At 43.5% G+C, this 24,410-nt stretch overlaps 1 pseudogene; it reads left to right on the top strand.

The window, feature by feature from the left end:
• Positions 1-19,930: 19,930 nt before the first annotated feature.
• On the top strand, positions 19,931-20,844 carry LOC137145748 (olfactory receptor 10D3-like; annotated as a pseudogene).
• Positions 20,845-24,410: the final 3,566 nt, after the last annotated feature.

Genomic DNA, 24,410 nt, shown 5'->3' on the forward strand with positions numbered 1-24,410 from the left:
TCAAGTTGACATTGTTGCACTTAAACAAAAAGTAAATCAAGCTTTTATTAGTGAGCCAAACTGGTAATACAGTATGGCTCAAAGGGGGGATTGAAAGAAAATAATTGTTTGCTTGACCACAGTTACTCCATTTTGTTGTTTTTAGTGTTCTGCTTTCTGTTGAAATTACCCTCCCGCTCCTCTTCAATATGTTTATGGTGCTTATCCCTGCCAAGGTCAGAGAGAAAGATTAACAATAAAAAATAAGGAGTCAGCAATAAGTAGTTTTTGTTTTCTCTTCAATTTAGAAAAATTGTCTAGACAATGTTGATAGATAAGTTGAAATCTTTTGCCCTTATTTTTATGTTATGCATATGTTTATAGTTAGAAGAAGTAGAAAGTGTAACGTTAACAGTAATAACAATAATAATCTGAGTGTACCAATAAGCATTAAGAATTTATGCATATGTAATTTCTTTGTTTGTTTGTATTTGTATAAATATGCAAGAAAGCATGCCTTCGGGGTCTCACACTAACCACTTGTCGGGAAGTGTCCGACCTCTGCAGAAATAAAAACTTGGAGACTGCCCAACTACCTGCGTAGATCTCTTTTCTATCTGGTGCAGGGTAAACGAACCTCATTTGGAATATTTTTCCAACAATTCCCAGGGAACAGTTTACAATGGACAATATAAAAATCAAAAAAACTAAGCCTGGAATATAAGACGAGGTAAGGAGTAAGTCATGAATGGGCAGAGCTGTTCCTACAACGTGACCAGTCCGATCCCAATACATGTGATGTGATGTATAGCAAATACAATGTAATGTGTAAATGGGTAAAGGAAGAGGCTTGCTGTGTAGGTGTGGTATGCCCTACACCCACCCCAGGCTTAAGTCTGATCAATCCTTTGCAGCTTTGTTGTATCAAAAAAACCTGAGTGATGAGACTACAGACAAACTAAGTTCTTGGGAAACTGAATGGAGAAGGTCTTAGGAGAACCCCATCAGGATCTGGGTCAGAGTGTCAGTAGCATTCATGTGTAAATGGATTCTGAACTGAGACATCAACTTTTCAAATATCCTGGGGGCAGCATGGCTGAGGTCCGGGATTGTGTTGATCTTTAAAGATACCTTATTGAGACACAATCTGTTCCCAGGCCCTGCAACAGCATTTGGGTTCTGGATGCTGTGCCAGGGACCAATACTGAAGCAGGTTCTCTAGGAGTGTTTGGATGACCGGTTCCATAATATGATCTACTTCTCTGGTGGAGAGTCCTTGTCTGGTGAAGGCGGCTTTAAGTGTGTTAAGGTATGTACCCCTGACTTTCTCCTAGGAGCAAATTCTGTGACATCTCAGTGCCTGGCAATAGATAACACATTTCTTGGTGTGTTTGGGGAGGTGAATGGATCTGTGAAGTTAAGGGAGGTGAACCATGGGTTTCTTGTGTATAGTTAGTTATCTGGAGGGTTCCACTGCTGAAGTTGGTCATGGTCTCCAGGAAGTTGATGCTGAGTGCAGGAGAATTTTAGAGAGAGTTTGATGGGGAAGTGGTGGTTGTTGAAGTTGTGATGGAAATCTAGGAGGAAGTTTAGGTCATTGGTCCAAAAGATGAAAATATCATCAGTGTATCTCAGGAAGATCGTTGGTTTCAGTAAGAAGTGGTCCCCGAAATTCTTTGGTAAATAAGAGCTGAATAACAAATACTTTGAAAGAAATAATTATCTGGATAACAACAGTCAAGAACAGAAAACAAAAGCACAATAATTAGCAAGACTGGGCTGGGCTGGTCATCATCAACCACACTCTGCTTAAATGAATAGTAGTGTAAAAAAGTATGCAGAAACCTGGTAATCCTATAAATAATAATAATAGTAGCCAAATTCTGTGGTCCAGAGCACCTTTAGTCACCTTTGGATCCTTGTCTGGAAGAAAGACCATTGGCCAAATCTGGATCCCTTTGAAGTGAATGGTGAAATCCCATTTGTCATGGTTACAGGGCTAGCTGCACTTCTGACCCCTTCCTTTGTTTCTCTGAGAGCACCCACTAGGCCTCAGTCTCGTTCCGGCCCCTCTCTTAGGTGGAACGATTTGATTCTCCAACTCTTAAATCGGGACCTGGAGTATAGCACCTTTTGCACCAACTGTGATTTTCCAGCCCTGTTGATTGGGTTCAATCCCTGCAGCTATTCCCACTGGAGCAGTGACCAGCGGTAAGTTGAGTGATCAGACACATTGTTCAGACAAAGTACAATTTAGTTGCCACATCAAAAAAGCTTTTCCACAAAAGACACAAAATTGATTTCCTTACATAATAAAAAGGATGTCAATTGAAGACTCTAGATGCCCTAACACATCATTAAGAACACAGGAAAATCCCAGCAGTATTAAAATAGTTATGTTAGTAGGAACTCAGCCATCCAGACCTTCAGGAACCCTTTCCCACCTCCTCATCATTGTCAAAGCAAACCTTAAACTCACAGGATACCTCATCTAAGGGATGATGACATTGACACACTCAATAATTGTCAGCAAAAAATTGATACCCCCCATATAACCAAAGATTCCCCAGATTCCATGCTTCTGCCCCCAAAAAGCATCTGGGATAAAGGAATAAATCAACCAATCATCCAACAAAACAAAAAACAGCAAACCAATCAACCAAAAATGTTCATACCCCATACAACATTGTACACCAAAAAGGAGAAAAGCCAGAGACTTCATTAATTCCACTAGGGAATTTGCTATAGCTATTGATTTTTATGCACAAGGTGCTCAGATAGCGTGATGATGGTGGCTGTAGAAAACATAAGATAGCTGGCTAAATTAACTAAAGATCAAACTTTAACAACATATATGAGAATTTTGGAAATGGTGAACAGGGACATTTCTTGTAGATAGTTAGCAAAGCCATGTTAAATGGACAAGAGTTCTCTATTGTTGGAGAGCTAGAAGTAAATACTAATTGTATTTCACTGCGTTTACCTATCTCTGTTAGAAGCTTAACAATGTGATCTCATTAGCTGGTAAATGGTCAACTTTTATTACTGTCTGTAACTGTATTCTGTGGATTCACAGATCAAAAAGGAATATTAATATTTAGATTAAATATGTGGTGTAATAATATCATTGTCTTTATTTCTCTTTGAAGTTTGTAGTAAACTGCCTGGGAACCTTTGACTGGATAATTGCCTTATGTTAATTAATACTACTTGTTTACTAGTGTAAGATAGAAAATAGAAGTTTAACTTCAAAGCAATGATAAAAAATTGTCTATTCTTCATTCAGGAAACCCTTGCTGTCAAGAGGCTACTGAGGTCTCCAACTCCAATCTGGTTTAACCTGCTATTTCTCATGGTAGAATGTATAGAGACTGTGCACAGAACCTGTCTATTAGATTATACTTTATGGAATTAATTCTGAAAGAAGTTTTTGCAACTCAGCAGCTCACCTTCTCTATAATGAAATGGGTCTAGGAACTTTATTCATATCTGTATGTATAATGATTTTTAATCACAATAACTCTTTTCTTTTTAAATACATCTTAGATTAGTTCATAAGGATTGGCTGAAAGCATGTATTTCGGTAAAAACTGAAATATTCATTGACCTGGTGGGTAATGCATCCAGTCTCTTGAAATATGTAGACCTTTAAATATGGTAAAAGTCAAGTGTCCTATTTCTAGCAGGGGCAGAACCAGTTGTTCAGTGGAAGGTTCAAGAACCCAACAGTACATAGATGTGGAATAATATACACCCAAAATGGAGTCTCTAATTGCTAGAGATTGGTTTAAACCTGAACTTGATATTTAATCTCTCTTCCAAAAATGTTGTCATAAATAGTTATGAAATCTCTGGCCATTACTATATCTCTGAATCTTGCTATATTTATGGTCTCAATGTCTCCCTGTGGCAAGGAGTTCCACAGTCTAATTATAATGTTTTCTTCTTGCCATCAGCACACAAATAGAACATCTTCCCGACAATGGTTCACCAAACAGCCACCCTCACTTTATGCAAATCCTGGAGAAAGAAAAAAAGGAGAACTTGGTTTTAATGGACTATTTCATACATCTGTTATGTGTGTGTGGCTCTCTTCTTCGCTATAGGTATGATACTGCATGCACTCAAGTGCATACACTAAATGGAAAGATCCCCATATCCTGTCTGCATGCAAATATCCAGCTGCCACTAACAGGTTTTCCACTTTTAGACCTCCTTCAGGATTGAGCCCAATCAAGATTGTCTATGATCCCAATCCTGCAGACAGATTCACACTCATGGTATTGTTCCATAGTCACACGGCACTGTCATATGGTTATTCCCATTTTCATCCCAATCACTGAAGCATGCCTTTTGCAGGATTGGCTGCTATACGAACAGTTTCTGAGCATTTGAGTTTCACTAAAACAATCAAATTGAAATGTAAGATCTACAAGATAGTATTTAGGTTTGCATTTGTGCAGGACTCCATATTTTGGGCACTGAGGATGAGAAAGGAGAAAATCTTGAATCCAGTGGAAATGAAAAATGTAAGATGTGTGTTGGGATTTATGAGAACGGATCATGTTCAGAACTAGCAATATAGGAGAAGCAATATAAACAAGCTGAGAGAATCCAGGCATATATGATTTGACTATGCAAAAAAAAAAAAAAATCAGCAGAATATATAGGAAACGGGGTTAGAAGTGTAGAGTAGGAGAAGGATTGGAAGACACAACATCAGATTTGGTTAGCTGACATGTTTCAGAGGAAACACATTCAATTCAGACTAGAATGGATAAGAAGTACTTGAAGACCCAACCCCATACAGATGGGAGTAAGGCCGGAAGATCTAAGTTGTGACAGATATGACAATATACTGTATCATATTGGACAAACCTTACTGGATTAAATTAAACCATACAGAATTAAGGTTCACATATCTGTAGTTTGTTGTATTAAAATGCAAATGAATTAACATGTTTATGTACTACTGCAGTATTGTAAGGAACTTCGCTAGGAGAAGGTCATGAAGACGGCTATCTCTGAGAGATAGTGGGAATGTCAAAGGACTTTGGGGGACAATACGTGTGAAGCGAATGTCCTAGGTTATTAATAGGGGGAAGGGAATACAAATGACCCAGTTTTATAACTGCCTGTTGGGCAGATACCCATTGTCTGGCTCATTTCCAGTTCAAGGCTCTCCAAAGAGAGAAACTGAGTCACTCACAGAGTCAGGAGTTCTTCTTGTTCTGAGCTGAGGATATGAAGAACTTGAATCCACAGGAAAAATCCTGTGTGGGGATTAAAGGCCATGTCCTGCCAAAGCCCACGTTGCAGCTGGGGTAATCTTTGGTAAACTTCTTTCATAGGTTTTCTTTGCAATTGTTTTTAACATATGTTCTCTGGCGTTTTTTTTTTTTTTTTTTTTACCATAAGGATAAATACGAGTGCTTAGAACCAAACTTCAAATCTGTGCTCCAGGATGGACAGAGGTGGGGACTGAACGATGGCCTCCCCCATCCCAGGTAGGTTCCCGAACCTCAGTGTTGAAGGAATTGGGAGGGACTAAGGTCCTCTGTGCTGTTTGGTGAATTTAGCTTCCCCCCGCATGGAACTATTTGGCAGATTTGTTTCAAAATCACAAATGCAGCAGGGCAACCAAAACTGCGTTTTTCAGTGAATCTACTGTTTGTCTTAAAAATGTGTCCAACTCTACAGTGTAGCTCCTCCTTTGTCTCGTCTCCTGTTCTTTACCACCACCGTACACGGTCTGTTTGCTCCTTTCTCATTCATTAACTTATCTGTTCGTGAAGTCCAAAGATGAAGGGCTCTTTTCCATGCTTTCACCTCCACTGCCCTCTTGTGGTAATTACACATTATGGCTATCACCTTCAAATGTGTGTAGGGAGATGAAACGATTGGCTATAGAATCATAGAATATTAGAGTTGGAAGGGACCTCAGGAGGTCATCTAGTCCAACCCCCTGCTCAAAGTAGGACTAACCTCAGCTATATCATCCCAACCAGGGCTTTGTCAAGCCTCAGCTTAAAAACCTCTAAGGATGGAGATTCCACCACCTCCCTAGGTAACCCATTCCAGTGCTTCACCACCCTCCTAGTAAAAAACTTTTTCCTAATGTCCAACCTAGACCTCCCGCCCTGCAACTTGAGACCGTTGCTCCTTGTTCTGTCCTCTGCCACCACCGAGAACAGCCTAGCCCCATCCTCCCTGGAACCCCCTTTCAGGTAGTTAAAGGCCGCTATCAAATCCCCCCTCACTCTTCTCTTTTGCAGACTAAACAAGCCCAGTTCCCTCAGCCTCTCTTCATAAGTCCTGTGCTCCAGCCCCCTAATCATTTTGGTTGCCCTCCGCTGCAATCTCTCCAACTTGTCCACATCCTTTTTGTAGTGGGGGGCCCAAAACTGGACACAATATTCTAAATGCGGCCTCACCAATGCCGAATAGAGGGGAATAATCACTTCCCGTGACCTACTGGCAAAGCCCCTCCTAATGCAGCCCAATATGCCATTAGCCTTCTTGACAACCAGGGCACACTGCTGACTCATATCCAGCTTTTTATCCACCGTTACCCCCAGGTCCTTTTCTGCAGAGCTGCTGCCCAGCTCGTCGGTCCCCAGTCTATAGCTGTGCATGGGATTCTTCCTTCCTAAGTGGAGGACTCTGCACTTATCTTTGTTGAACCTCATTAGATTTCTTTTGGCCCAATCCTCCAGTTTGTTTAGGTCACTCTGTATCCTATCTCTACCCTCCAGGGTATCTACCACTCCCCCCAGCTTAGTGTCATCCGCAAACTTGCTGAGGGTGCAATCTACCCCATCCTCCAGATCATTAATAAAGATGTTGAACGAAACCGGCCCCAGGACCGACCCCTGGGGAACTCCGCTTGTGACCGGTTGCCAGCTAGACATGGAGCCATTGATCACTACACGTTGAGCCCTATGCTCTAGCCAGTTCTCTATCCATTTTATAGTCCATTCATCCAACCCATACTTCTTTAACTTGCTGATAAGAATACTGTGTGAGACAGTATCAAAAGCTTTGCTAAAGTCAAGGTATATCACATCCACCGCCTTCCCTACATCCACAGAGCTAGTCACCTCATCATAGAAAGCAATCAGGTTGGTCAGGCATGACTTTCCCTTGGTGAATCCGTGTTGACTGTTCCTCATCACCTTCCTCTCCTCCAAGTGCCTTAAAATGGATTCCTTAAGGACCTGCTCCATGATTTTTCCAGGGATTGAGGTGAGACTGACCGGTCTGTAGTTCCCTGGATCCTCTTTCCTCCCTTTTTTGAAGATGGGCACTAGATTTGCTTTTTTCCAGTCCTCAGGGACCTCCCCCTGTTGCCACGAGCTTTCAAAGATAATAGCCAATGGCTCTGAAATCACCTCAGCCAACTCCCTCAGCACCCTCGGGTGCATTGCATCCGGCCCCATGGACTTGTGAATGTCCAATCCTTCTAAATAGTCTTGGACCCGTTCCTTCAGCACTGCGTGATGTTCGCCTCCTTCCCATTCTGTGCCACCCAGTACAGCAGTCTGGGAGCTGATCTTGTCTGTGAAGACAGAGGCAAAAAAGGCATTGAGTACCTCAGCTTTCTCCACATCCTCTGTCACTAGGTCGCCCCCCTCATTCTCTAAGGGGCCCACACTTTCCCGAACCTTCCTCTTGTTGGCAACATGCCTGTAGAAACCCTTCTTGTTCCCCTTCACGTCCCTTGCTAGCTGCAACTCCAATTGTGCTTTGGCCTTCCTGATTTCATTCCTGCATGTTCGAGCAGTGTTTATATAATCCTCCCTAGTCATCTGATCAAGCTTCCACTTCTTGTAAGCTTCTTTTTTGTGTTTAAGTTCGCCAAGGACATCTTTGTTAAGCCAAGCTGGACGCCTACCATATTTGCTCTTCTTTCTGCACATCGGGATGGTTTGCTCTTGTGACCTCAATAAGGTCTCTTTAAAAAACAGCCAGCTCTCTTGGGTTCCTTTCCCCCTCATATTAGCCTCCCAGGGATCCTGCTCATCAGTTCCCTGAGGGAGTCAAAGTCTGCTTTTCTGAAGTCCATAGTCCGTATCCTGCTGCTCTCCTTCCTTCCTTTCATCAGGATTCTGAACTCGACCATCTCATGGTCACTGCTGCCTAGGTTGCCACCCACTTGTACTTCCCCTACCAAATCTTCCCTGTTTGTGAGCAGCAGGTCAAGAGAAGCACGGCCCCTAGTTGGTTGCTCCAGCACTTGCACCAGGAAATTGTCTGCAACACTCTCCAAAAACTTCCTGGATTGTTTCTGTTCTGCTGTATTACTCTTCCAGCAGATGTCAGGGTGATTGAAGTCTCCCATGAGAATCAGGCCCTGTGAACTGGAAACTTTCCCTAGTTGAGTGAAGAAAGCCTCATCCACCTCATCCTCCTGGTCTGGTGGTCTGTAACAGACACCCACCAGGACATCACTCTTATTGTTCTTGCTTTTAAGCTTGACCCAGAGACACTCAACTGACTTATCTCCAGTTTCATACTGGAGCTCAGAGCAGTCATAGTGCTCTCTTACATACAGTGCAACTCCTCCCCCCTTTCGCCCCTGTCTGTCCTTCCTGAACAGTTTATACCCATCCATGACAGCGCTCCAATCGTGAGAGTTATTCCACCAAGTCTCAGTTATTCCAATCATGTCATAGTTTCTTGACTGTGCCAGGACTTCCAGTTCTTCCTGCTTGTTTCCCAGGCTTCTTGCATTTGTGTACAGGCACTTGAGATAAGTAGCCGAGTGGCCTACTTTCACAGTATGAATCGGGAGGCCTCCCCTGCTGCACCCTCCTCCTTCTGCTTCCTTGCGGTGTCCCTCTTCCCCACTAACCTTCGGGTGTCTAATGCATTAGCCTATTTTGGAGAATCTGAGCATATATAAAGGCCTTTTTAACTGACTGTCCCTGAGATTGGAAACCGAAATCATGGGGGTTCTTTTGATAATCTAATCCGCAGTGATCTCATTCTTCTGAACCATACAACGCTGCTTAAGAGCTGACCCAGCACATCATTATTGGTGGCTTGGCACAGACAGGGAATTTCAGGAACCTTGTCCCAAGGGAGACAAGACAGCATTTAAACAGCTCAAGAAATCAGCTGTTAGTCTTGGAGTCTACTAAGGACAGGCTCTTTGCTCCATTCCCACTGATAACCCTACACACCTTGGAATAATATTTCAAATATTTGACATCCTCAGATGCTATATCCCAGAGGCAGATAGAGAGATTAGACAGACCAGTCAATAAGTATGTAGACAGACTAAGAAAAGAAAAAAAGAATATCACAGATCAGGACAATCTCACCATATTTATGATCAGCTTTTAAATGTCAGGTGAGTTGATTCATATTTTATTCGTTTTAGTCTTTTATTCTCCTTTAGATTTCAAAGGACCAGATTCTGCTTCTCTTACCTACGAGTGGATCTGTCTGCAGAGTCCCACTGAAACTGCCTGGATGCAGCAAACTGCTCTCACAGAGTCAGTTGCAGCCGAGGGCCATGGCTTTTAATCCGGTAATCTCTCTGTTTTTCAAGGCAACACGGAGAAAATGGAGAGAAACTGGTGCATGTGAGCAGTAGTTTATATTTTTTGAGTGTGTCTAGGCATGGGTTGGGCTTGTGAGTAACTTAGGGGCAGGGCATTCTCTGGAGAAGGCATGTTTCACCGTGCACAGACTCTGCTTTTGTTAATGTTCAAGTTCTAGTCCAAGGTCGATCACTGCACCTGAGTATTTATCTCATTAGGTAATACTAGGGAAAGGCTTTATTTTCTCTCTAGTGGACACTGGGGGGCTAAATATAGCTTTGATATTGGACAGAACATTGACCTCATTCCCATTTCCACTAAAAATCAAGGTCAAAATAGCTGCTCACTTCTACCAGAGCAGGATAGATCCTCTTATGCATGAGCATCCTGAAATTCCGATGAGCAGGACTCGGAGTTAGAAGTCCCATTGGGTTGAATTTTCAAAGGCACGTAGGTGATTTAGGAACAAAACTCCCATGAACTTTCAATCAGACCCCTTTATTTAAAATCACGGCAGCGTGCCTAGAGAGTGCTTGCTGGGCACATTCTTTTATTATGAACACTGTTGTTGCTCCTGAGAAGGGGATTTTTAAAAATAAATAGTTTTCACAATGTAAAGGATCTTTAAGGATAAAAAGGGCAAAGCTACAGTTTAAAATTATTCCCCATGAGTCACCAGTAAATCCTGCCCTCCGCCTATTCTGTAGGTCTGGGTAGTCAGGAGTTTTGCATTCCTGCATTTTAGATGCCCAGATGCACTCGGTCTCCATTAACTTTCCTTAACATTCTCGCAATGCCTGAGAGTTCTGTTTGCTGGAAATCACTGACCAGGATGTCTTGCACTCCTAATATGTTCTTCAGCTGCTCAGTCATACCCTCAGGGATAATTATAAATATTCCAATAATCACGGGGCTCATCTTTGTTCTATTTTACCATAATCGTTCTACTCCGTGGAAGTTTTCTTCTTCCTTTGCTCTCTTTTCTTCTTGTTTCTAATAATGAGGCTGTCTGGTGTTACGGTGAAATCAATGAACGTTTGGCCTGCTTTTCTGCACCGCTCGGTCTGCTGACGATTCCCAGAACTCATAAAATCTGAGCCTCTTTGTTCTCCACAGCACTTTTGATTTGTGGTTGTAATAACGCCTGATTTGTTTAAATCCGTAGTTCCACAGAGATTCTGATTCAGGAATTGTGTGGTCTTGTGTCTCTGTTCATATATTCTCTCCCACCCAGGCTCAGCAGGTGATCAACTGGCTCTTTTCAGAAAACATCTTGCAATTCGAGGAGCAGTTTTGTTTTTCTGTCTTACTTCTGAGTAATTAAGCCTTAAGCACTTCTCTTGAGGAATTATCTCTCTCTTTTCAGATATCCTTCCAGAAGACATAAGATAGAAGATTAACAATCACTTATAGGTTTGATCTCTCTCCACTACTGTCTCTGCATTTATTTCTGTGTAAAACGTTGGTGTCTTTCTGTGGAGATCTCCTTTCTACTTCCTTCCATGATGTTTTGGGATTGGATGCACTCTCGATCGTTGCTTGTTATGATCACCAGAGGCTTTTCTACTCTGTCTGACTTTTCATATATTATGATGTTGCATTCTTCATTGTCACTTACTTCCTCCACAGATAGCAGACCTTTTCCACCACCACACTCTTGGATGTCCTGTCCATGTCTTGATTGGTATTAAATGCCATTATTTTATTTTATTAAATACCATTAATATGCATTATTAGCAGCTGTCTTGTTTGGATGTCAATTTTTTCACTTGATTCCACTCGGTTACCCCAGCAGCATATTGTACTACTGTCATCTCCCACACATTAGTAAATTCATAGCCTTGAATTTTGTCCTTAGAATAGCTCCTATTGGCCTAATATTCTTTCTTCACTTATTCTTTGACTTTCTTATGTTGGAGCTCTGACAGTTCCTTGATTCCAAGGTATTTGGAGTGACCATGCTGAGAGATACCTTGGAATGTTCCTTCATTAACTCGTATGCCATCCAATTGTACAAGTCCACCCATCAGTACAGATTCTGACACACATTTAACCAACCCACCCCATTGCTTAATATATTCACCAAACTTTGTTACTCATACATCAATCTCTAGCTCCTTTTGGGATTGTTCATCTCCTTTTAGTTCATCCATGTCTAATAAATGGCTGACTCATAGTTACTCTTTGCTGATACAATAACCAAAATTTATCTCACAGAGCTTCCATGTCTGTGGCAGCATGGCTACCACAAGCTGCTCTCTTGATAATCACTGCCCTTGAAAGTTTCCTTTTCCAGTACGGACATTATCAATAAGAGTCTCTTCTTGCTAGAGTTGAGTGTTCCAGTTAAACATGGATTGCTGACGAAAGAAAATAATCTTTGGATGAACCCTGTGTATTTTCAGTGTCTCAACAGTCAATGATTGTGAGACTCGGCTGTATTCTTTTCTAGTAGTCTACCCACACAATTCCTGATTCTTTTCTTTCTTTCTTTTGTGTCTTCTGTGATGATCCCATTCAGCCTAAGGTGATCTTTTGTCCCTTTCAGGTTTACTGAGGTGTTTTTTTGCTCAGGAAGCAACATTCCTCTGTGAGCTGGCACCATAAAGATCTTCTTTGCCAGAACTGTTGATAGAAATTTCCATATAGTTAGTAAACAAGTGGTCAGTCTGTAATTCATAGGATCACTGCAGCCTTCTTATACTTTCCAACCCATATTCTTTAACTTGCTGGAAAGAATACCATGGAAGACCATATCAAAAGCTTTGCTAAAGTCAAGATATATCACATCCACTGCTTTCCCCACATCCACAGAGCCAGTCACCTCTTCATAGAAGGCAGTCAGGTTGGTCAGGCATGACTTTCCCTTGGTGAATCCACGTTGACTGTTCTTGATCACCTTCCTCTCTTCCAAGTGCCTTAAAATGGATTCCTTGAGGACCTGCTCCATGATTTTTCCAGGGATTGAAGTGAGGCTGACCAGTCTGTAGTTCCCTGAATCCTCTTTCTTCCCTTTTTTGAAGATGGGCACTATATTAGCCTTTTTCCAGTTGTACGCGGCCTCTCCCAGTCTCCACGAGTTTTCAAAGATAATGACCAATGGCTCTAAAATCACATCAGCCAATTCCCTTAGCAGCCTCGCATGCATTGCACCCGGCCCATTGACTTGTGCATGTCCAGCTTTTCTAAGTAGTCCTGAACCTGTTCTTTCACCACTGAGAGCTGTTCGCCTCCTCCCCATACTGTGCTGCCCAGTGCAGTAGTCTGGGAGCTGACCTTGTCTGTGAAAACAGAGGGGGAAAAGCACTTACTACGTCAGCTTTTCCCACATCATCTGTCACCAGGTTGCCTCCCCCATTCAGTAAGGGGCCCACACTTTCCCTGATCTTCTTTTTGTTACTATCATACCTGTAGAAACCCTTCTTGTTACCCTTCATGGCCAGTGCTAGTGGACTTTCACACAAAACACCTTGCCAGTGGAGGAACCTGTCACACAGCTAAGCTCTTCCGAGGTCCTCTTTATGAAATTTGTAATATTTATCAATTTGTCTGTATTCTCTGTGCTTGGTTGGGTTTCTCAGCCTCTATCATGCTGGGTCCCAAAACAGTATTTCTAAGCCTTGGAGGTTATTTCTTATTAATGATACAGAAATCTTAGTTATGTTGATAAGGATGAATCCAGTAAGACACAACAGATATTAAATACTCTACAAAAATTACAACATGTAACTGAGGATTGGCCAGATTCCCAGTGGGTGTGAATTAGCCATAGCTCCATTGGAGTTAAGGGGCCAGATCCCCTGCTGGAGTCAGAACAGCTGTATCGCTATTGATGTTAGCGGGACAGATTAAAGAGTTATTAGGCCAGAAGGCAGATGATTTTATACCCAGAGACCCAGTATCCAGTCTCCTCTCTCCAATGCCTCTAATTATTGAACCACATGAAACAGATCCAGCAGGAGAGACAAAGCAAGGCCCGCATCAGACTGTCCCACGGTCCCAGCTGAACTGGGATTTTGTGAAAGCCTGTGGGGTCTGATTCTGGGATTTAGGTGCTTAAAGGGGCAGTTAGGTGCCTAAATCCTTGTCTGTATCTGGCCTATTTTGTCTGTGTGAAACACACAAATTCCAAAAAGCTTATCACTACCTGTTTCTCTAAATCTTGTCTATTAAAAAAAAAACCAAAACAGGCTGGAATTGGGCTCTCTTTTCATTCATCCTTCTGACTAGATTATCTCCGCAAACCCCTTCAATTCACTTTTTTTTAATATGTGTTATTTTCGTTTTCTTTCCTTACAGCTCACAGTTTTCCCAAATAAATATCAATGGAAAATCAGACAACAGTGACTGAATTTATTCTCTGGGACTGTCCAGTGAAACACAGATGCAGATTCTCCTCTTCCTGGTGTTTTTTGTTATTTACCTAATCACTCTGGTTGGTAACATAATGATTATGGCGGTGATAAGAGCTGATTCTCACCTTCACACCCCTAAGTACTTCATCCTCTTCCATTTATCCTTTGTTGATATCTGCTATTCCTCAGTCATGGTGCCTAAGATGCTGGTCAACTTCCTAGCAGAGCACAAAACTATTTTTGTCCATGGCTGCATTGCCCAGATGTTCTTCATCCTTTTCACAGCTGGTGCTGAAGTTTTCATTCTCTCGGCCATGGCTTATGACCGCTATGCTGCCATCTGCGACCCATTGCGTTACATGGAGATAATGAGCAAAGGGGTCTGTGTTCCGCTGGTGTGTGAGGCATGGACAATAGGCTTCTTCCATGCACTGCTAAACAGTTTTTACATTTGAACTGCATTTCTGTGGGCCCAATCAAATCAGCCATTTCAGCTGTGAGCTCCCTCATATAATACATTTGTAGGAGGCAAGGGCGAGTTGGAAGATTGTACAGCACCATAATAGTGGGTGAACTCACCAGGAGGCGAAACCCAGGGTGTCTGTGTCTACAGTATAAGCGGTACAAAATGCAACACTTTCTTATATGGACCCTTAGCCTCACAGTCTTTGTTAAAGGAAAAACTTTCCTATCTACAATAATTCAATATACCAAAGATGTTAATGTTTCAAATTGTTGGGTTTGTGCCCATCTTCCCATTCATGCTCAAGGAGGAATTCGTATTATCCCTGTACCAGTTCTCCTAGAGACGCCAAACGAGGCGTTTGATCAAAGCCCTCACAATTGGAATGCAACTTGGAATACCATAAAATGAAATATAACTGAATTTATTAGAGTAGTAAACCCTAACAACTCGGTTCCTCTGTGTTATGTGTGTGGAGCTATAGTCAGAATGAATCCAACAGCTAGAACCTTAGGAGAGGTACCAGACCATCAATGTGAAATGACCATGGGGAGTACAACCCCAAGTGCTTGTTATACTCAAAATCCTACGCTAGGACAGTATTGGGTATGTGGCACTTGGGCTTATAAATATTGGCCATGGGGATAGGCCGGTATATTTTAAAGGCATTATATGGCATATTTAAATCTGGCCATAAGGCATGTTCAAGGAGACCTTGTTAAATCACCAAACTCTCACTGGTCTAAAAAAGAAATAACTGAGACTGATAGATTCTTTGTCATAACCTTCCCTAGCTATGGTGTAGGACGAACCGTAAAAGAACTCAGCCGAGTGGCATTAGTATTAGAGGAGGTAGCAAATGGAACCACTGAAGCTTCAGAAATAAGGCAGATGGTCTTACAAAATAGAATGGCTCTAGACATGGTGTTGGCAGCAAAGGGAGGGGTATGTGCCTTAATTGGAAAAGAATGTTGTACCTATATCCCTGATAATGAAGAAGGAATTTATAATGCCTTAACAAAGATACAAGATGCCACTGCCAAATTACACCAGACTGAAAACTGGAGTCTTTGGAGCTGGTTTGGAGATTTGTTAGGAAACCTAGGCTCCAAAATTGTTCAGGGGTTACTGTTGTTCCTTAGAATATATGTACTGTTCATGTTATTCAACTGTTGTTGTCAATGTATAGTAACTCAAACCCAGAAAAGTATAAAGACCACAGAAATAAAACAGATGGTCCAACTGATGTACGCAGAAGTACTAAGAGAGAAGGAAGAGGAAGACGAGGAGGTGAATGGATTAATGCAAATGAGTCTATAGATGTGGTGCTACAAAGCACCAAAGGGGGGAATGTGGAAGCACAAAAGCAAGGCCTGGTAGGCTTTTCACTGAAATGAGTGATGGAAATGTAAGTTAGCATGACTATAGATGGAAGAACCCACTGAAGACAGTTGATTGCGCTTTAAGCTGTTTTAGAAACTATCTGCTCTTGTAATCGCTCCTAGCTATTCTTGTAACAGATAATGGGGTAGCTGTTAGACTTGTGTAAGAGATAAGGAAATAGCCGTTAGACTTGTTTTGCAATGGAAAACGCCACTATGCGATCAGTATGTGAAGAGCTATCCTATATAAGCCATCAGCATTCAAACCTGTACGGAGACTCCTGACAGCAGCACAGAAACCCTGTGCTGTCCAGGGCTCCCCTATGGCTATAGCTCTGTGTGTGTCTGTCAGAATAAAGTTGTACTCGATTTGACCCAAAAAGAAAAGCTGTATGATCTTTTCCAAGACACCTCACACCTTCCTCTAATGCAGGTGGCCCATTATCCCCATCTACTAACTGGAAAACAGCTGATGCAAATTGCTGGTTAATTGCTCCCTCCTCTCAGGTCTCAGACTGGGAAAGGGGAGTTGCCCAAGGGCTGAACTCCAGAAGGCCAGGCCGGAGAGCAACATAAATGCTCCTGCAGCTGGAGATAATGGATGATTCTGGAGTCACTGCGGTGGCTGTGTCAATGCTATGCAGGTCTTGTGTGCAATGGTTGCACTGTCATTAAGAGGGAGCATCTCAGCCTCTTTGGGTATGTAGGATCTGCTTCAATGTCTGCAAACTGGGTGGAGCAAACTGGGGAGAAAGGGCTAAAGACTTCCACTGCATGGTGACTGTGTGACTCTTGGCTCAGGCACCAAGTGTAAGGTTCTGGAGTAGCCTTTCTAGTCTATTTCCTCCCCTTCTCTCTGTGTCCTTGACTCTCTCTCTCTCTCTCCATTTCTATCTCCCATTCTCTCTTTCTCTGTCTCTCCAAATCTATGTAGCAGCTTGGGTTGACTGGAGCTCTGAGCTGGTACAGAACATTCTCAATCTTAGATGCTTGACTGGTTGGTACTTGCTCACGTGCTCCCAGTCAAACTGATCACCAGATTTGGGAGTCAGTAAGAAATTTTCCGCCAGGTTAGATTTGCAGGGACTTTGGGGTTTTTTCCACCTTCTTCTGCAGCAAGCGGGGGTTGTGTCAACTGCTGGGATCAGCAAGTATATCTCACTGTGTCAGGCATTGGTGATGCCTGGGCCTCTCCTGTTCTCTGCCTGAATCACAACTGTTTAGTCTTCGGACATCTAAAGAAGTGCTTTGGTTTAAGTGAAATTGTTGGCCTCAGTGTGGGGTATATTTAATGGCCTGTGATGTACAGGAGGTCAGAGTAGATTACCTAATAGACCCTTCAGGCCATAAACTCTATGAAATTCTCTCTCTCTCTACACAAAGAGGAGAATTTTGCATTATCATACTGAAATATTTTGGAGGTTTCTTTCAGTCTTGCACATTCTGTGGGAAGGTACTTAGGAGTCAGCTAAATTCATGTTCCAATTCATGATATTTTGCTTTCCTTTTATTAATTTTTCTTTGGCTCTCTGATACCGTGATGATGGATGAGCTATAAGAACTGAATAGAATAGAGGATAGTTGAATAGAAAAGATGAAAGGAAAATAGAATAGAACAAATATGAGTCCTGATTCTCCAATCACTTCCACCAAACATATGAGTTTTAGAAAGGTTTACAATTTGAGAGAAAAACTTGTTGTGTAGAAAGGAATAAACAAATCATGATTTATTGAGATTGCTAATCTGGCTGCATTCTCTCTATACCTCCAGGAATGACCCCGTCTCGCGTGGAAATGGAGAATCGCACTGTGGTGTCAGAATTCATTCTCTTAGAGATCCCCAACACCAAAGGCCAGGAGACCATCCCTCTTCATCAGCTTCTTAGCTTTCTACCTCTGCACCCTCGTGGGCAACTTGATCATTTTATCAGCTATACTCGCCAACTCACGCCTACACACCCCCATGTACTTCTTCCTCTGCAATCTTTCCATGGTGGACCTTGGATTCGTCTCCATCAGCACCCCTAAATTGCTGGTGAGTCTCTGGGCCAAGAGTAGAACCATCTCACTGGGTGGGTGCATGTCCCAGGTCTTTTTCTACCACTTCCTAGGCAGCATGGGATGCCTGATCTACACCGTCATGGCCTTTGACAGGTACGTTGCTACCTGATCATCATGAACTGGAGGGTGTGTGCCATCCTGGCTGCCGGCACCTGGCTACCTTCGGAGACTATGAGGTCTGCAGGCAGAATAACAAAAGCACAGACCGGGCACCTCTCCTGTGTGATGTGCTGTTTTGGATAAAAATCTGGACGCTTCTACACAGGACTCACGGTCAGGGGGAAGAGGAAAATGCCATTCAGCTGGATCGTCCTCTCCCAATGCAGCCAGTGTAAGACATCTGGTCTGGTAAAGATTTTCTCTGTCCCTCAGTCTCTTCCTGTCTTGAAATCTGTCAGTCTCCGCCTACTCAAGGACGATGTCACCCAAATATTTTCTTTACAGAAAAATACGTCCATCCATCTGTCTGTGTCTCTCTCTGCAGTGCCTGTCTGACTGTCTCTCTCATGTGCATGTGTATCATTCATCTCCCTCTCTCCGTTTTTCTCTGTGTGGCTATGTAGACACCACAGTTTAGCTCGGTGTATGTTACGTTGTTCAGGGGGTTGAATAAGCCAGTGTAAGTTACACTGACCTAAGCGCTGGTGTGGACAACTCTGTGTTGGTGGGAGAGCTTCTCCCACTGACATAGCCACTGCTGCTCACGGTGGCTGGAGTATTTAAACTGACGGTAGAGCTCTGTCCCATCAGCTTAGCCTCTCTGTACTAGCAGTGCTACAGCGACGCTGCTGTAAGCTCTGTAGTGTAGCCAGCAGGTGATAACCCCAACACGGCCCCTTCTCCCTTCCAACAGCACCTCTCATGCATGGGGAAAGCTCTCTGACAAAATGCAAATAGACACTTCATTATTGTCCTTCTAACCTAACCTTAAATTTTTACAGAATAATATTATGATAATTATTGATGTTTGCAGAACGCAGCCTGCTGATCATGGCTGAGCAGATGACAAGCTGTCGCTATTCCTCATTTTTCCTTTTCCCTGTCTCTCTTACCCGCATATAAACCCCCAAACATTTCATATCATTAACAAAGCTGGGACAATTCTTCACCAGATTCATTTGTTCGTATGTTGCACCCGCACCCTCTCCTTTAACATAAACACAGAGCAGCACCTACACTGATAAAAATGAATCCCGGCCAAAACAAAGTACTCCACTGCACACACAATAATCCCTCAGCAGAGAGGATGAGAGAAGGAAGAAACCACATATGACAAACGTTGGTCACATCACCTAATCCACCACTGGAAGAATCTAAGATGCTGTGGTGATAAAGATGGGTAACAGCCTGCATAGAATAGAGATGAAGAAATTAGAACAGGAGAGGTGAAAAGAGAAGAAACTGGAATAGAGTAGAATGGAGCAGGACATCCCCTTTGTCTGTTCATCTTTGGATTGTAAGATCTTGAATGCAGTGAGTTCTGCACTGCACAGTGAGTACCTGATCCCAACTGGTATGAGAATGATGTAAATATAAACTACTATGAATGAAAGGCAGTAATGGGGTGACATGCAGTAAAGTGGCGGCAGTGGAAGGAAGGGTGAGCATAGAAGGTATAAAAAGGATGTTATGATTTTTTTCACTAACTTATTGGCATTATTTCTCTCCCCTACCCCAGGAATGAGTCCATTGTGGGGTTGGACCACCGCACTGTGGTGACTCATTTCATCCTCTTAGGAATCCCCAACACCGATGGCCTTCAGACCATCCTCTTCATTGTCTTCTTAGCTTTCTATCTCTGCACCCTCCTGGGCAACCTGCTCATCTTATCAGCCATCCTCGCTGACTCCCACCTGCACACATCCATGTACTTCTTCCTTGTATGATCTATAAGAACTGAATAGATAGAAGATAGTTGAATGGAAAAGAAGACTGGAAAATTAAATTGACTAGCATGAAATAGAATTGATGAAATATTAGAGTCCTGATTCTCCACTCACTTTCACCGAATTTATGATGGTTAGAAAGGTTTACCCTAGTAGATTAAATTGTAGTGTGCTATGGAATAAACAAACCATAATTTATTGAGATTACTAATCTGGCTGCATTATCTCTGTGCTTCCAGGAATTACCCTGTCTCGCATGGAAATGGAGAATCGTACTGTGATGTCAGAATTCATTCTCTTAGGGATCCCCAACACCAAAGGCCATGAGACCATCCTCTTCATTAGCTTCTTAGCTTTCTACCTCTGCACCCTCCTAGGCAACCTGTTCATTTTATCAGCCATCCTCGCTGACTCCCGCCTGCACACCCCTATGTACTTCTTCCTCTGCAATCTCTCTGTGGTAGACCAAGGATTTGCCTCCATCAGCACCCCTAAATTGCTGGTCGATCTCTGGGCCAAGAGTAGATCCATCTCGCTGGGAGGGTGCATGTCCCAGGTCTTCTTCTTACACTTCCTAGGCAGCACGGAATGCACCAAGGGCCTGCTCTACACCGTCATGGCCTTTGACAGGTACGTGGCCATCTGCCACCCGCTGCACTACCTGATCATCATGAACTGGAGGGTGTGCGCCATCCTGGCTGCCGGCACCTGGGTCACCAGCTCCTTTCACGCCACCATTCTCACCAGCCTGACCTTCACGCTGCCCTACTGCGGGCCCAATGTGGTGGACTATTTCTTCTGTGACATCTTCCTTGTGGTGAAGCTGACCTGCGCGGACACATATGTCATCAAGACCATGAGCTTCACCAATATTGGCACGGTGCCATGACCTGCTTACTCCTCATCCTCATGGCCTACATCAGGATTGCTGCCTCTGTGGTGATAATGTGCAGTGCTGAGCACTGTCGGAAAGCGGTTTTCACTTGTGCATCGCACCTGACAGTGGTATGCTTCTTCTTCGGGCCCTGTGCCCTCCTCTACACCAAGCCGTCCCTGAGCAATGTACTGGCTACCCCCACTCAGATCTTTTGTAACGTGGTCACCCCGATGCTGAATCTGATCATCTATACCATGAGGAATAAGGAAGTCAAGGCATCATCAGGAAAATGAAAGGGGGCTAATCCCAATCCTGTAAAAATTGCTAGAGGAAATGGAATGTCTTCCGATAGAGGTGGTCAGGAAGTCAATGGATTTATGCCAGGGTTAGGTTAGAATTAGGAAGGAGGCCAGTGGAGTTACTCCAGGGTTAGAGTTAGATTGATAGATTATAGGGCCAAAACGGACCACTATGATCATCTGGGTCAGACCAATGGTCCATCTAGCCCAGTATCCAGTCTTCCAAAAGTGTCCCCTAGAACATGTCTTTTAGAAAAAACATCATTCTTGATATTAAAATTGTCCTCGATGGAGACTCCATTAAGGCACTGGAACAATTTACCAAGGATCAAATTACTCTCTTTCTTGAAAATGTATGCAGTATATCCAGTCTGAATTTGTCTACCTTCATCTTCCAGCTATTGGATCATGTTAGACCATTCTCTGGTAGGCTGAAGAGCCAGCCCATTTTAAGTATTTGTTCCCCATGTAGATACTTACAGGTGGTAATCAAGTTACCCCTTGACCTGCTTTTTGTTAAAGTAAATAGCTCGAACTCTAAGTCTATCGCTATAACAGACATTTTTTAATCCTTCAATTATTCGCATGGTTCTTCTCTGAATCCTCTCCAATTTAGCAGCACACTTCTTGAACTGTGAACCTCAGAACTGGATAGAGTATACCATCAGCAGTTGCATCAGTGTCAAATCTAGAGGTAAAAGAACCTTTCTGCTCCTACTCGAGATTCCTCCTCTATCCATTAGTTTTTTGGCCACAGCGTCTCACTGCGAGCTTAGGTTCAGCTGATTTTCCACCATGACTGCCCAATCTTTTTCAGTCATTGCTTCCCAGGATACAGTCCCCCAACCCATAAGCATGGCCTAGATTCTTTGCTGCCAGATGTATATGCTTACATTTTGCCATATTAAAATACACATTGTTTGCTTGACCCGCCCTTACCAAGAAATCCAGACTGGTGAGGAGGTCGGTGGGGTTATTTCAGGTTTAAGATTAGGTTTAGGATGGAAGTCAATGGAGTTTTCCAGGGCTAATGAGGAGGACATGGATGTTTTCCTAGGAGTAGGGAAAGGTCAAAGGAATGATGCTCTTATTTAGGTTGGGCTGAGGGCAGTTAGGTTATGCTAAGGGTCAGGTTACGTATGAAATCAATAAAATTACCCAGGCTTTGGGTGAGGCAGGAAGTGAATATATTTATGCCCGGGTTAGTATTAGAGCTTTGCAGGAAGTTGGACAAGTGACAATCTCCTTCGGTCTCAGTTTCCCACCTAAAGCATTGAGGTACAAATCATTCTTTGCTCCCACCCATTTCTCCTGTAAGCTCTCTGGGGCAGGGTCTATCTCTCACCAGTGTGGGTGCAGTGCCCATTACCCTCTAACGGCCTTCTACCAAAACAAAAATAATAATATTTTGTGAATTGTCATCAACTCTTATGAAGTGAAGTTTACCTATAAATAAAAAAAAATAAAATAAAAAAAGGAAAGGAACCCGAGGCAGACAATGTGAGCCATGTTGCTTGCCCTTTTCCCTGCAGGACAGTCCACACTACCACAACATCCCAGAATTTAAAACAGCCCTGACTGAGGGAGGAGCACCCCTCCTGAGTTGCCTTCACCATCCCCTGCACTGCAGCTCCCCTTTGCACTGCTGGGGCTTAGCCTGAATTTCCCCTTTTGTTTCTTTGACTTTGTCCAGAAAACCAATTTCCAAACAGCCACAAACCCAGAAGAGGGCGACTGAGCAAAGAGAACTTGGAGTGGAAGAGAGGTGCACAGCTGTGCACATTGACTCTAAAAGCGGCTGTAACTTCTGATGGACAATGGGAAAGCTGCATTGACCTCCAGGCCCTGAGCACTGGATGGCTGCAGAGGGAGAAGGAGGGAGAGCAGGCTGCTATATCGTTTGGTAACTTAGAACTGTATCAGCTCAACACACCTACATTTAAAGAGCCCATGGGAATTATTTGCAAAGCATTATCTTGGGGCTAGGACAAAGAGGTGGGACAGGAGATCTGGGTTGAAGTACAGGGTCTGTGGAAGACTCCCTATTTGACCCTGAGTAACTCACTGAATTGCTTTGTGCCTCAGTTTCCCCATCTGTTAAACAGGGATCATTAAATCCTTTGTTTCTCTCATCCATTAATGTGTATCCATTTCATACAGTGACAGCCTCTTACTATGTGTTGTGCAACACCCAGCAGAAAGGGGCCCACATCTGAGTTCCAGTTTGTAGATCCTACCCAAATACCAATGATAAGCATCAGAGGCGACCCAGGGTGGGTGCAGGAGATGTCACGTGTGTGCAGATTTCTACCAGTGTTTGCTGGCCAGGCCCCCTCCCTCTCCAGCGGCTCAGGGAACAGGCTGCAAGCTGCGACCCTGGGGAGACGGAGAAGCGAACACTTTGCTGTGGGAGCTGCAGGGAGGGGCAGCTGAGAGCAGAGCGGGTGTTTGCTTTTGAACTGTGCCCTCTGCCCACCAACAGCAGGTCCCAGCCGTCTCTGATAGGAACAGTGAGAATACAAGTAAAAAGTGTAAAATGCAGCTCCGACCCCGCTGTTCATGGCAATGACACAGCAACTGAACTGGAACCAGCCAAGAGTAAGGTCGGAGCTGCTACCCAGCACAGTGATAAGGGCTCCCCTGGGCATTCATTAGAACACCTGCATTTTAATTAACCCCAACGGTGACTGCACGTCATGGTATGTTATGACTGAGCTGGGATAATCTGTCTACAGAGACTAATTATAACTTCTGCCTTCTGCCACTTCAGTCCAGCTCGCAAATAAGATGCCCACCACAGGAACAGCAAGAAATGACAGCGATGAAAAGAATTGCAAAGGGCCTTACTGACACTGCTCTGCTATGGCAGCAGCAAACGGATCCATTAGCTCAGTGCTGACAAACCCCTAACACAGCCCTGCTTCCCCGGCTCTGTCACACCCTGTGTGTGTGTGGTCTATGGACTGGTTTAAGTTACAGGCTATGCCAGCGATGTAGATAAGCACTGCTAAGCCTTTAGCATCGAGATACAGCAGAGGTGCAAGACGAGCCTTACCTGGCTAGTGAAGAAGCAGCTTGGTTAAATTAAATGAACCTTAATTCTCTAAAGATCCTTTCCCCCACTGACACGGGTTGTGCAAAGGGCTGGGTAAGAGAACATGCTGGGACCCAGAGAGACGCAGAGTGATGTTCATCCCAGTGGAAAGAGAAGGGATGGTGTTGGGGGTAATGCTCAGACTGGAATCCTAGACCGCTGGGTCAGATTCCCGGTCCTTCCACACACTCCTTTTGTGACCTCAGACAATTCAATCAGTCTGAGATTTTCAAGAAAGCCAATAGGAGTTAGGAGCCCAAAGCCCACTGCACTAGAATGAGTTTTGGGATCTTGGCTCCTTTGAAAATCTCACCCTCAAATTCTCTCTGCCTCAGTTCCCCCTTGTAAAATGGGCCAGTAACCCTTCCTATGTTTGTGAACTCTCAAAAGCAGGAACTACCTCATGCTGTGTCTGAGCAGCACCCAGATCTTACTGGAATTGCTGGGGACCACAATACTGCCAGTC

Source organism: Emydura macquarii, unplaced genomic scaffold, assembly GCF_026122565.2.
Source record: "Emydura macquarii macquarii isolate MOO-44397 ecotype Brisbane River unplaced genomic scaffold, CSIRO-AGI_Emac_v2 contig_3612, whole genome shotgun sequence".
Lineage (NCBI taxonomy): Eukaryota > Metazoa > Chordata > Testudines > Chelidae > Emydura > Emydura macquarii.